Genomic DNA, 13,566 nt, shown 5'->3' with positions numbered 1-13,566 from the left:
CCCTGCATCTCCTGTGAATTCTTTATTTTTTCCAACTCCAATTTCAGGACGTTGTTATTCTCTATCATAGCTTCCCTTTCCTTTCCCCATTTTTCTTCAAACTCCCTTAATTTTTTAATAGTGTCTTCTAGGAGAGAGTTATGTGATGGGGGGCAGGGATCGTTCCCCTTTGGGTTGTTATCTGCTGACTCTCTGCTGTTAACTTCCTCGGGGTTGGATACCCGCTCTTTCTCTGTGTAGAAGGAATCTATAGTTTTTCTGGGTTTTTTGTTCATATTTAAAAAATCTTTTGGGGTCTGTCCCTGGGGTAGGAAATTATTTATTTACTTCTTTACCAGCTTCCTCCCAGACCGGATGGATGCAGCAGCTCCTGCGCCTGAGCTAAGATAGAGCTCTGGGAGAGAGTTCCCCACCCCCTCCCTGGAAGTGCCTCAGAGGTGATTAGCACTGCTGTGCCCCGAGGGCGCTGAACAGTAAAGGCAGCACAAAGCCCAGCCTATGCTTCCTGGTGGGGTGTGGATGTCTGCAGCAGGTGACTTGAAAAGCCCCTGCGCTCAAACTGGAAGTGTCTGCCAGAAACCGCGGTCTCTAGTTCAAAGGTTCCACTTCTCTGGGACTTCCTGGAGCTGAGTTCCACTCCCTCCAGCTAAGCTAGGCAGTGTGTGTTGCCTTGGGCCGTATCCACCCACTTGTCAATCTCTTAACTATTCTCAGGTGGTAGCTGAGGCCACACCCCCTGGTGCCAAGATCTGCTGAGTCATCTCCAGGATCCGGGGAAAATCTGAGTTTTTAAAGTATTTTAGCTTTCTCCTCTGAACTGTTAAATAATTAGCAGAGAAGAGCTAATAGTCTGTGCCAGATTCCTTTATCTCAGTGGCTTCTCTGATCCCAGAGCCCTTCCCAGCGTGATCGGCAGAGTATGCTAGCACCCAGCCGTCTGTGCTGGCCTCTCTTCTTCCTCCCCTGGGGACTGACCTTTTCTGTTGAAACTCCAGATTCTCTTCAGCTGGTAAGTCGTGCTTCCAGTTGTAAGGGCCCTTTAAATGGGCGGACACAGTGCATCGGGAGATTGAGGCCCAGAAGTAATTTCTGTGGATATTAGGACTGCCCTTGGGCGGGATCCTGGCCATATTGAGATAGTTTCGTAATGGGTGACTCTCTCGCTGATTGGCTGTGTGTGTGACCTCACAGGCCCTATGTAAGCCCACTGCAGGCAGCAACCGCCCTCTTTAACCTCCAGCCTCAGGAAGTGTTAAGTGTCTGAGACCAGATTTGAACTCAGGTCCTCCTGAATTCAGGGCTGGTGCTCTATCCACTGTGCCACCTAGTTGCCCCTCAACCCCCTACCCCTGCTTCTTGAACATGAAAAGCAGTCCTATTTCAAATGCTGGTGGGTGAACCTTAGTAGGGCAGCATAGACAGTAAAGACCATTGCCCCTTCTTCAGCAACCAAGAAATAGTCCAAAACCAATCTATTGTCCATTTACAGTCTTTATATTGCGCATCACCCAAAACAGTGCATTTCAGCTGCAACATTGGAACTGTGTCTGGTGTCTCTGGTGTCACGGTCAGGAGGGGCATCGCTGCCATCAGCGTCTGAAGGGCTGCGGATATCTGGCTGGTCTCTCTGGACTGTTGTCTGGTCCTTCTCTTGGATCCCCAGGTTACAAATGTCTCTGGTGGGGATGAACTCTGCTGCTGGATCTGCACCTAGGAAGGAATGTCCCCGGGGCCCAACTTGGGCCTTTCCAAATGCCATCCAGGCCTTTCCACATCACAGTGGAAACAAAGTTGTTGTCAAAAAGATTAACAAGTCAGACAAAAGTCAGTCTGTCACTTAGCTGCACTTTCTGTGTATGCCCGAAGTGCATTGCTAAGGTAAAATGCAAAGAATTTAAAAATGTAAAACCAAAATAATTTAAAAGTGTAAAACCAAAATAGATCAAAAATATAAAACCAAAATAACTTTAAAATGTAAAATCAAAATACTTTGAAGATGTAAAATCAAAAGTGTTTAAAAATGTAAAATCAAAATTTAAAATTGTAAGCAATCACATATCCCAAAATTCCCTTCTCTTGTTTAGAAGAGATCTTGGGGATAGTCTGTGCAGTAATGACTTTACTAGAACACTCTGGCTATATCCCTGAATTCTTTTGCCTAAAAATCAAAGTTTGAGTTTCTGATACCGAATTGTACTCCAGGAGTGTGAATCAATAAATCTGATATTACTTTTCCTCCTGGGTCAAAGATCACACACTGTCTATTTATTCTAGTGATTAAAACAGCAATTTTCCAACCCATTCTAAACATAAACACTGTTTTATAAGTACCCGTAGGGGGTTGGGAAATCAAGCTCACCTGTGGAAGTGGAAAATCCACGAGGTAAGAAAAGAGGAGTTTCAACTCTCCAAAGACGATCCTAGCAGTTTTACAAGTATAAAACTCCACTCTCTCTAACTGCAAGATCTTATCCCTGTAAGGTTTCTTAGAAATTAACTGAATTGTATTTTCAAAACTTTTCTGATTATACTCAATACCCCACAATTCCTTTTTGCCTTGGGGCATAAAGCCTACTCCAGTCCTTTGAAATGAAGACACAGGAGTTTTAAATGGATTAATGGGCAGTGCTGATGATATTATCGCCCTTCCTTTTCCTCCTCCCCCTTCTCCCTTTCCTAGAACAATTCTAGCTTATCACAATTCTCAATTGCACTTGTCACAATTCTAGAACAATTCTAGCTTATCACAATTCTCTATTGCACTTTTCACAATTCTAGAACAATTCTAGCTTATCACAATTCTCAAGTGCACTTTTCACACTCCTAGAACAATTCTAGCTTATCACAATTCTCTATTGCACTTTTCACAATCCTAGAGCAATTCTAGCTTATCACAATTCTCTATTGCACTTTTCACAATTCTAGAACAATTCTAGTTTCACAGGTGCACATAAGCAAAGTCATGTCCAGTAACATTGTCTCAATAACAATGGCAGGTGGGTGTGTTGGTTTTTCACCCACTAATTTAAAAGCATAGTCCTTCAATAGAAAGCATAGGGCAAAGCCTCTCCCCAGGCCACCATACGGCAAGTAGCCACGGGAGGAGCAAGCAGGCCCATTGTCCATTTATAGTCTTTATTTGTAACGTGCTCTCCTGGCAGTTACAATTACTAGTCTGTCCTAGACCCACCAGAGTACCTTTGACCATTGTCCTCTGCAGTGTGAGCTCTACCCGGCTCACCTCCTCTGAGGCCTTCTAAGGTCTCTGGCCACAATCTCTTGAATCTATAGCTTAATAACCGGTAGCGCACTCAAGAACAACCACGTGTAATCTTAAAAGCCTTTATTATACCTACTCACATAATGCCCTAACTGATACCCTGACTTGTTGGTTCCCGAGTGAACACCTGGTCAGAAGACCCATGTGTTCACTACCAAAACCCTTACCTCTTTTGGCTATCCATCTTGGCTTTGCCACCCAGGCTGGGGAGCCAGGGTGAACAGCACGAGGTTAAAGAGGGCGGTTGCTGCCTGCAGTGGGCTTACATAGGGCCTGTGAGGTCACACACACAGCCAATCAGCGAGAGAGTCACCCATTACGAAACTATCTCAATATGGCCAGGATCCCGCCCAAGGGCAGTCCTAATATCCACAGAAATTACTTCTGGGCCTCAATCTCCCGATGCACTGTGTCCGCCCATTTAAAGGGCCCTTACATCCAGTCCTTGTGGTATCTATCAGTCCTGGACTTATTCTGAGGCTGATTTATCTAATTGGTTGTGAGGGAGTGAGGACCTTTACAGAGTCGTGTGTTTCTTCTCCGCCATCTTGGCTCCGCCCTCCTATTCCTATTTAATGATCTTTTTTTAAATCTTATTTTCCTCTGATTCTTTTTGAATAATTTTTTAATACTAAGGAATTGATCAGAAAAGCCTGATAAACTTATATTTATAAAGATGTGACTTTGGAAAATGTTGCCTGTCCAAACTCCTGGGTTCTGGTATTGTCCCATAAGCACTTCATTGAGGATGAGTAATTAATCTCATGAATAAGAAGAAAATTGGATCCAAATCAATTTTTTTTTTACTAGGCCTATAAGAGATATAGCTAATATTTGATCAATATTATGTTCACTTTCCCCACACTGTTCTCACCCTTTTTTCATTCTTTTCTCCTTCATTCTTCCTTTTATTTCTTTTTGAAAATATGCTTTATTAATTTTGTCTTTTTTTGATGTTGTTTAGTGGTTTTCAGTTGTATGAAGTTCTATGTATAAAGACCCCTATTTGGGATTTTCTTGGTAAAAATTTTGGAATGGTTTGTTATTTCTTCCCCTAGCTCATTTTATGAAAAAATAAACTGAAACAAATATGGTTAATTGACTTGTCTGGGTCACACAGCTAATAAGTGTTTGAGGCTATATTTGAACTCAAATGTTTTTTACTCTAAGTTCAGCACTTTAACTAATGTAACACCTAGGCATCTTCCTTTTGCTTTTATTTCATAATTATTTCTTAGAGGGTATATGAATCCTCCCTTGTAATTAACAAGTGATTAAGCAGAACACTAACTCCCAATAGCTACTACTTTGTGTTAATGTATACATTATTCTAATCTCATAGTCCCCTATATTTGCTGAAAAGGGATATTTCATTAACTATAGGATCATCACTGAATTTCTACTTAGTAAGAATTCTGCATTTTTGTGTACTTTTCATTTACATAATGTTAAATATGCTACATAACTTCTTTTGGATCCTGCCTATTCAAATTTGCATCAGTTCATACAACTCTTTCCTTATTTCTCTGAATTTCTAATATTCAATACACATAAATGATGTTACATTATTAATTAGGAAGAAATCTTAGAGATCATCAAGTTGAAATTCTTTTTCAAAGATAAGATTTTTGCTATATCTTTTCTTCCAGTAATTCACCTATACTATGATTTAATACAGTGCCAATACACTGATGTGCCATAATTTGATTAGCCAATTCTCAAATAATGAAATGCATTTATTTGGTTTTCAGTTATTTGGTAACAGAAATTACTACTATTCATATTTTTGTACATATTATGTGATACTTCATTTCTGTCTTTGGTTTTCTTGGGAAACATACTCAGTGATGTCATTGCTGACATCAAAAAGAGAAAGAGCATCCAATTTTGTATTTACTATTTTTGAATAACAAAGATTTATTTGAAATCAGAAATGAATAAGTAGTTTTGAGGATGTCCAGATCTTAGAAAGAGAAAATCACTAATCTAAAATATTTATTCATTTATCTGTCTACCTATCATCTATCTATAATACACATACATACATATATACATACATACATACATGTATCTCACTGGATCATGAACACAGGGAAAACAGTGCATTTTACAAGATGAGGGAGGTTTTTCCCTTTGCATTGTACACAATTAATGATTTTCCTATAACTTCTTTCTTTAGTCCTGATGATTTTTATTTTCCTTATGTTCTTATCACATTACATTCTGCTATAAAAATTTTTATTCTTCTTGTGTTGTTATTGCATGCAATGTAAAAAGTGACATTTTTCTGCTTTTCTTTTTGTTTTCCCTACTGGATTATTAGTCCTTTAAGGCAAAGCATCTGTTCTTTCTCTACAAGTGTAGTGTATCATACTTTGCACAGAAGAGACATTTAGCCTATGGTAATTCAATAAAAATATCCTACCATCTAGGATTTCTTTAGTTATTTCAGAAGCAACTTCTTATCAAGGACTAATATGAAGTTTGAAGTTTTCTAAAATCCTTAAATTTTTCCACATAAAATATTATCTTTTCTCCTCCATATAATAATTATATTATTGAGTTTTAGAACATGCATTCAGGATTACAGATGAGATAAGTGGTAAAGAGATTTGTAAAACTTGTACCACTATATAAAGATAGTTGTTTATTAGAAGGTATTACTCAAATTTAACCTGACCATAGTGTTTGTTACAAGTTAGGTGATATATAAATGCCTATTCTCTTCACATACCTCCTCAGAAAACTGACCTACTATCCATAATCATGTCTTCCTCAATGTTCAACTAACTTACTAAAACTAGCTAAATCTTACATTCTACTGTTGTAACTTTGGAAAATTTAGGATCACCTGCTTATTTATGAAGAGGCATCATAGGAAGATTTTAATACAGGGTTACCAAATAGTCCTATTCAATTATTTATCCTTGTTAGATGTGTTTAATTCTAACCTGCTGATAACATTCTGTATTTTGTTATTCTATGAATTTGTTTTTTATTCTTTATTTAAATCTGTTTTCTACATTTAATAATCTTGCCATCTGTGTCTTTTTTCTTTTTTAAAAATAATTTTACAATCTTTTTTTTTTTTTTTTTTTTTTTTTAATTCTCAAAATCCATGCTAAGATGGTCCTCAACCTTCATCCTTGCAAAACCCTTTGCTCTCGACATCTCTCCTGGACTCAATCCTTGCAAAATCCTTTGCTCTCAACATCTCTCCTGGACTCATTTCCTCCCTGAAAAGGGCTGAAACTATGAAAACCTGTGCTTGAATCAGACATGGAGTGCTTAAGGCTAATTGCCTATTCAATATAAGACAATGACTCTAATTAGCATAAGTTTCTAAAAATGGCTCTTCTCATTGTTTGGTGCTTACTCAATGCAGATAATCCTAGGCAAGGATTAGAGGGTGGGGTGAGACAGGTCTGAACTCACTTGGCAACAGGTTGAGGAGAAGAAGGGTGAAGACTCTGGACTCTAGAATTGAGAAGAGATCTATGGCAAAACTTCTGGTAATTTGCCTGCTTATTCCCTTAAAGTCCAAGGACGTTTACTTATCCTGACTAGCTGATCCTGAAGCCTCCAGGGAGCTAGCTCGGCTTAACATCTCCCCTCTCTCCTAGAAAGCAAGCCATACAATATAGGTTAAATGTGTGCAATTCCTACAAACACATGTCCACATTTATTATGCTGCACAAGAAAAAAAAAAAAACAGATTAAAAAGGAAAAAATGAGAAAGAAAAAAAAAAGCAAGCAAACAACAAAAAAAGTGAAAATACTTCATTGTGGTCCACATTCAATCCCCATAGTACTTTTTTCTGAATACAGATGACTTTCTCCATCTATGTCTTTTTCAATGTCCTAAGATATTTTCAGAGTCCTAATGCATACCATTAAAGACTGCTCTCCAAATCTTGGATGTCATGAAGGTGTCCTCCACATATAAATATCTATGCATATTATTACTGTTTGGCAGTGTGGAATGAAGTAGATTAGCACTGTATTATGTTGTCTTGCCTGGGATTCAGACATGCTCAATTTTTCTTTTTTCTTTTTTTCATTTTTTATTAAAAGTTTTGTTTTCAAAAAATATTTATGGATAATTTTCACCATTCACCCTTGCAAAATTTTATGTTTCAAATTTCCTCCCTTCTTCTCACCTGTTCTCCTAGACTGCAAGTAATAAAATATTATTATTATTAAATTATTAAATGTGCAATTCTTCTATACATATTTCCACAATTATCATATTGCATAAGAAAAATCTGAACAAAAATGAAAAAAAAATGAGAAAGAAAACAAAATGCAAACAACAGAAAGAGAGCAAATATTATGTTGTGATTCACACTCAATTTATGATTTATGTGCATTGATTTTGTATCTTGCAATTTTGCTAAAGCTGTGAATTGTTTCAAAATGTTTTTTAATTGATTATTTAGGATTCTCTAAGTATACCATCATGTATGTCATCTGCAAGGAGTGATAATTTGGTTTCCTTCTTACCGACTCTAATTCCTTTAATCTCTTTTTCTTCTCTTCTTACCAAAGCTAACATTTCTAATACAATATTGAATAGTAAAGGTAATAGTGAGCACTGTTGTTTAACCCCTGATCTTATTGGGAATAATTCTAGTTTATCCCCATTACATCCTCAGGGTTTGAGGCCTGTTCTGTTTCTCCATAAAAACAAAACAAAACAAAACAAAAAAAAACAAACAAACAAAGAAACAAAAAAAAAAAAACTCTATAGTCAGAGTTTTTTGCTTTTTTGCTCATTTTTTAAAAGTTTGAGGTTTGGTCTTAAGGCAAAGGGGAGATTGCCCTCTTTTGCCCTAGAGGGCAAGTGACTTTAAGCTGTCCTGTGCAAATTGCTGATTTTTTTCTTCTGGCGCTGGGTGGCCATGGTCAAGGCCTGCATTATTCTGGGGTTCAGAGGCTCATTATTTGCCTTTTGTATTTGCATTGGATGTCCCACAACTAATCTGCTGATCCACTAGCTTCTAACCAGGAGAGACTGGCCAAAGCTGCTGTATTTTGGCTAAGAGCCTCCTGGTAGATTCCCCCAGCTCACAGACCATGCCATCCTGAGTCCTTGTGTTGTGTGGACTCAGCCACCCTCTCCTCCTCACTCCACCTTATATCTGATTCAAAGAGACAATTCTGAAGTTCTTCCAAAATATCTTCGGCAGGAAATTTGCTACAGTGCAAATATATTTCCAAAAAAGTTTGGACACTTGATTTGGTCTTTATCTGAGGGATGCCAGTAAGAGCTCAGATAAAGACCTGTTTATTCTCCACCATTTTGGCTCTGCCCCTAATGCTCAATTTCTGAAGGAAATTATATTCAGCTCTTGGTTTTCTTATTTTCAAAGAAGAAATTTTTAATAAGAATTGCAGTCCTAGTTGTGATGTTCAAGTATAGATATTAATAAAGTGTTTTGAGATTTATTGAAATCATCCAGAAGGATGTTGAATTCTAAGGCTTTTGAGTTGTTTGAAATGGTTGGAAGAGGTTTTTGAGGTAAGAAAGAGAAAATCGTATGAATCATCAAAATACTAATTTCACAAGTTAATCTCTGCTATAAGTCCATACAACTAAAATCTATAGAAAAGTATTATAAAATTGAGAAATAGTAACATGTTTAAAAATCAGTACTGTGAAACCTATTTTATAGTAATTCAAAAGGCATGATTAGAGTTAAAGTCCTGGAAAAAACGATAGCTCTTATATTTAGTCTAGGGCAATGATCAAACAAAAAATATCCTTCTTGAGGATGTTATTGTGTCTTGATAAAAAGCCTAAATAATTTTTGAAAATGTTCCTTCTTTTTTCATCTGGGCAACTTAAAACCTTTGTGTTCAACCATATTTTTTTTTTTTTTTCTTTTTTTCTTTTTTTTTTTTTTTTTCTTTTTTCCCTGAGGCTGGGGTTAAGTGACTTGGCAGGGTCACACAGCTAGGAAGTGTTAAGTGTCTGAGATCAGATTTGAACTCGGGTCCTCCTGAATTCAAAGCTGGTGCTCTATCCACTGCGCCACCTAGCTGCCCCCACATTTTTTTTAATTTGCATAAATGAAATGAAAGGCCAGCAGTTAGATAATCCTATAATTTCATTGTTTGCCTTAGCTAAGAAAAAGATTCTTCAATCTTTTTACTTTCCTCTGTACTCTGATTGGCTCTTATGAGCCACCCACACTCAGATTTGACTGTGGGATATAGGATAAAGCCTTTTCAGCTAAGCTAAATAATAAGAAATTATTCTGATTTATTATCATTCTTCCTGATTATTCAACTTCTCCACCACTTGGTTTTACTTATCTCCCTAGATTTAAGGTGCTTACCTATTCTTCATTAATTAATTTGTCTGAATATGATTTTATTGTTTTCCTAGAAAATTATGGTGTTACTATTATTTGGACCTTTCCAACTCTTCATCACCCCATTTGGGGTTTTATTAGCAAAGATATTGGAGTGGTTTCCCATTTCTTTCTCTAGCTCATATAGTAGATGAGGAAACTGAGGCAGATTGAGTTGCTCAGGGTTTTACAGTTAGCAAGCATGTGAGACTAGAGATTGAGGAAGAGGAGTCTTCCTGATTCCATGTCTAGTGTTTTATTCACTTCATCACCTATTGGCCAAGATAGACAATAGATACATATGTAGGGTATAGAACTAAAAGAAAATGTTGACATCATTTAGTATAGTTCACTAATTTTACCTGAAAAAAAAAAGCAAAAACAAAAACAAAAAAACTGAGATTCAAAGGGAAGTTAATGTGTTTAAGCCTACATGATAGCAGCTTATACACATGGAATTCAAATTTAGGTTCTCCAATTCCAAGTCTTTTTTTCATTATGATTGGCTAAGTCCCTGATTCTAGACCTAATCAACCAGTGATATCACTGTTGCACTATCAGCAAAAAGCTCAAGTCATAAATAATGTCTTCCCTCAGCTCTCAAATAGCACTTTACTTTGCTTCTTTCATATTCTCATCATGTTTTATTGTATAATGTGGTTATCTGCATTTTTATTGTCAGTCTTCTAGATTATAAGCTCCAGAAGGCCAAGTGCTGTTATATATCAGATTTATGTATCTCCCATTGTTTTTCACAGGGCTTTGCACATTATCAGATATCATATAATATATATGATAATAATATACTTGGGATTAAGAAAATCTGCATTTGACACAATCAGAAGGGAAGCAATAATTAGGAAATCATTTTTACATTTAAGAGTTCTGATAAATGACTCATTTCTAAAATATATAAAGAATTGATTCAAATTCATAAAAATTCAAGCTATTATCCAATTGATAAATGATCAAAGGATATGGACAGACAATTTTCAAATGAAGAAATTAAAACTATTTTTAATCATATGAGAAGATGCTCTAAATCACTATTGATCATAGAAATGCAAATTAAAACAACTCTGATACCACTACATAACTCTCAGATTGGCTAAGATGACAGGAAAAGACAAGGATGAATGTTGGAGGGAAGGTGGGAAAACTGGGACACTAATACATTGTTGGTGGAGTTGTGAATGGACTGAGTGATTCTGGAGAGCAATTTGTAACTATGTTCAAAAAGTTATCAAACTCTGCATACCCTTTGATCCAGCAGTGTTTCTATTGGGCCTATATCCCAAAGAGATCTTAAAGGAAGAAAAGGGACCCACATGTGCAAAAATGTTTAGGGCAGCCCTTTTTGTAGTGTCAAGGCACTGGAAAATGAGTGAAAAATTATCATCAGTTGGAGAATGGCTGAATAAGTTATGGTATATGAATGTTATGAAATATTATTGTTCTATAAGAAATGATAAGGAAGATGACTTTAGAAAGTACTGGAGAGATTTACATGAACTAATTCTAAGTGAAAGAAACAGAAGCAGGAGATCATTGGACATGACAACATCAGTATTATAAGATGATCAATTCTGATGAACCTGACTCTTTCTAAAAACGAGATGATTCTAAAAACCAGGCCAGTTTCAATGATATTGTCATGAAGAGAGTCATCTACATCCAGAAGAAGGACTGTGGGAACTGAATGTGGATCACAATATAACATTTTCACTCTTTTTGTTGTTGTGTTTACATTTTGTGTTTTTACTCATTTACTTTCTTTTTTTTTGATCTGATTTCTCTTATGTAGCAAGAAAATTATATCAATATATTTATACATATTGGATTTAATATATATCTTAAGACATTTAACATATTGAATTGCTTCATATCTAGAGGAGGGATTGTAGGAAGGAGTAGAAAATCTGAAACACAAGGCTATGCAATGATCAATGTTGTCAAATTGTCCCTGCATATTTTTGAAAATAAAATGCCTTATATAAAAAAGAGAAAAATCTCCATTCAAACCTTAATTCAGATACTTACTAGTTTTGTGACCTTTGAAAAGTCTCTAAAATGTTCTTGGCTTCAATTTTCTCATCTCGAAAATGGGAATAATAAATAATACCTTCTCCCCAATGTTATTATGAGGATAAACAAGCTTATATTTATCAGTGACTTTGTAGTATAAATACTAGTTATTGCCATTTTATTATCAATGATACTTTTTTATTTTTATTATAGATTTTTATTGACAGAACATATACATGGGTAATTTTTGCAACATTGTCTTTTGTACACACTTCCAACTTTTCCCTTCCATTCCTCCACCCCCTCCCATAGATGGCAGGCAATCTCAAAAATGTTAAACATGTTAAAGTATATCTTAGATACAATATATGTATTCAGATCCATACAGTTCTCTTGTTGCACAAGAAAAATTGGATTCAGAAGTTAAAAATAATCTGGGAAGAAAAACAAAAAACGCAAGTAGTCCAATTCATTGAACTTTCTCTATTTTATGCAAAGATACTGGAATGGTTTCCCATTTCTTTTTCTAGTTCATTTAGCAGATGAGGAAACTAAGGCCAATTGAGTTGCTCAGGGTTTTACAGTTACAAGCATGTGAGACTAGAGATTGAGGAAGAGGAGTCTTCCTGATTCCATGTCTAGTGTTTTATTCACTTCATCACCTATTGGCCAAGATAGACAATAGATACATATGTAGGGTATAGAACTAAAAGAAAATGTTGACATCATTTAGTATAGTTCACTAATTTTACCTGAAAAACAAACAAATAAACAAATAAAAAAACTGAGATCCAAAGGGAAGTTAATGTGTTTAAGCCTACATGATAGCAGCTTATACACATGGAATTAAAATTTAGGTTCTCCAATTCCAAGTCTTTTTTTCATTATGATTGGCTAAGTCCCTGATTCTAGACCTAATCAACCAGTGATAATATCACTGTTGCACTATCAGCAAAAAGCTCAAGTCATAAATAATGTCTTCCCTCAGCTCTCAAATAGCACTTTACTCCAGCATTTTACCTTTACTCTGTATATATCACCCTGCTTCAAGTGTATTTCCTGTAAACAACATATTGTAGGATTCTGGCTTTTAATCCAGTCTGCTATCTGCTTCTACTTTATGGGGGAATTTACCCCAATCACATTTATGGTTAAAATTACTACTTCTTAAATTTTTGCCATGTTGTTAATCCCTGCTTATGCTTTTCTCCTTTCCTTTCCCCCTTTCCACCTCCCCAGTATTAAACTTGTGAGCATACTTGTTTCTCACAGACCTCCCTTTTCAGGATCCCTCTTCCTACCTTAGAGTACCTTCCCTTTTCTTACCCCTTTTTTTCATTAATTCCCTTGAAATTCTTGACATTTTGTTCTTCCAGATGAATTTTGTTGTTATCATTTTTTGTTCAGTAAAATAGTTTCTTGGGAGTTTGATTGGTATAGCACTAAATAAATAGATTAATTTAGGTAATATCATCATCTTTATTATATTTGCTCAACCTATCCAAGATCACTTAATATTTTTCCAATTGTTTAGATCTGACATAATTTGTGTGGAAAGTGTTTTGTAGCTTTGCTCATATAGTTCTTGACTTTCCCTTGGCAGATAGATTCCCACATATTTTATTCTATTGGCAGTTCCTTTAAATGAAACTTCTATTCATATCTCTTGCTGTTAAATTTTGTTAATGATGTATAAAAATGCTGATAATTTATATGGAATTATTTTATATCCTGCAACTTTGCTAAAGTTGTGGACTATTTCTAATAGCTTTTTAGTAGATTCTCTGGAGTTCTCTAAGTATACCATCAAATTATCTGCAAAGAGTGATAATTTGTTTTTCTCACTACCTACTCCAATTCCTTTAATCTTTTTTTCTCAACTCTTATTGCCAAAGCTAGCATTTC

The 13,566-nt window shown here is 35.8% G+C and overlaps 1 protein-coding gene across 4 annotated transcripts in view; it reads left to right on the top strand.

The window, feature by feature from the left end:
* The window catches only part of GRM5 (glutamate metabotropic receptor 5), a 696,817-nt gene that overhangs the window by 114,209 nt on the left and 569,042 nt on the right, over positions 1-13,566 (top strand). The gene's annotated exons all lie outside the window — the stretch shown is intronic.

Source organism: Sminthopsis crassicaudata, chromosome 3 (assembly GCF_048593235.1).
Source record: "Sminthopsis crassicaudata isolate SCR6 chromosome 3, ASM4859323v1, whole genome shotgun sequence".
NCBI classification, from domain to species: domain Eukaryota; kingdom Metazoa; phylum Chordata; class Mammalia; order Dasyuromorphia; family Dasyuridae; genus Sminthopsis; species Sminthopsis crassicaudata.
This window is presented reverse-complemented; position numbering and strand designations above follow the sequence as displayed.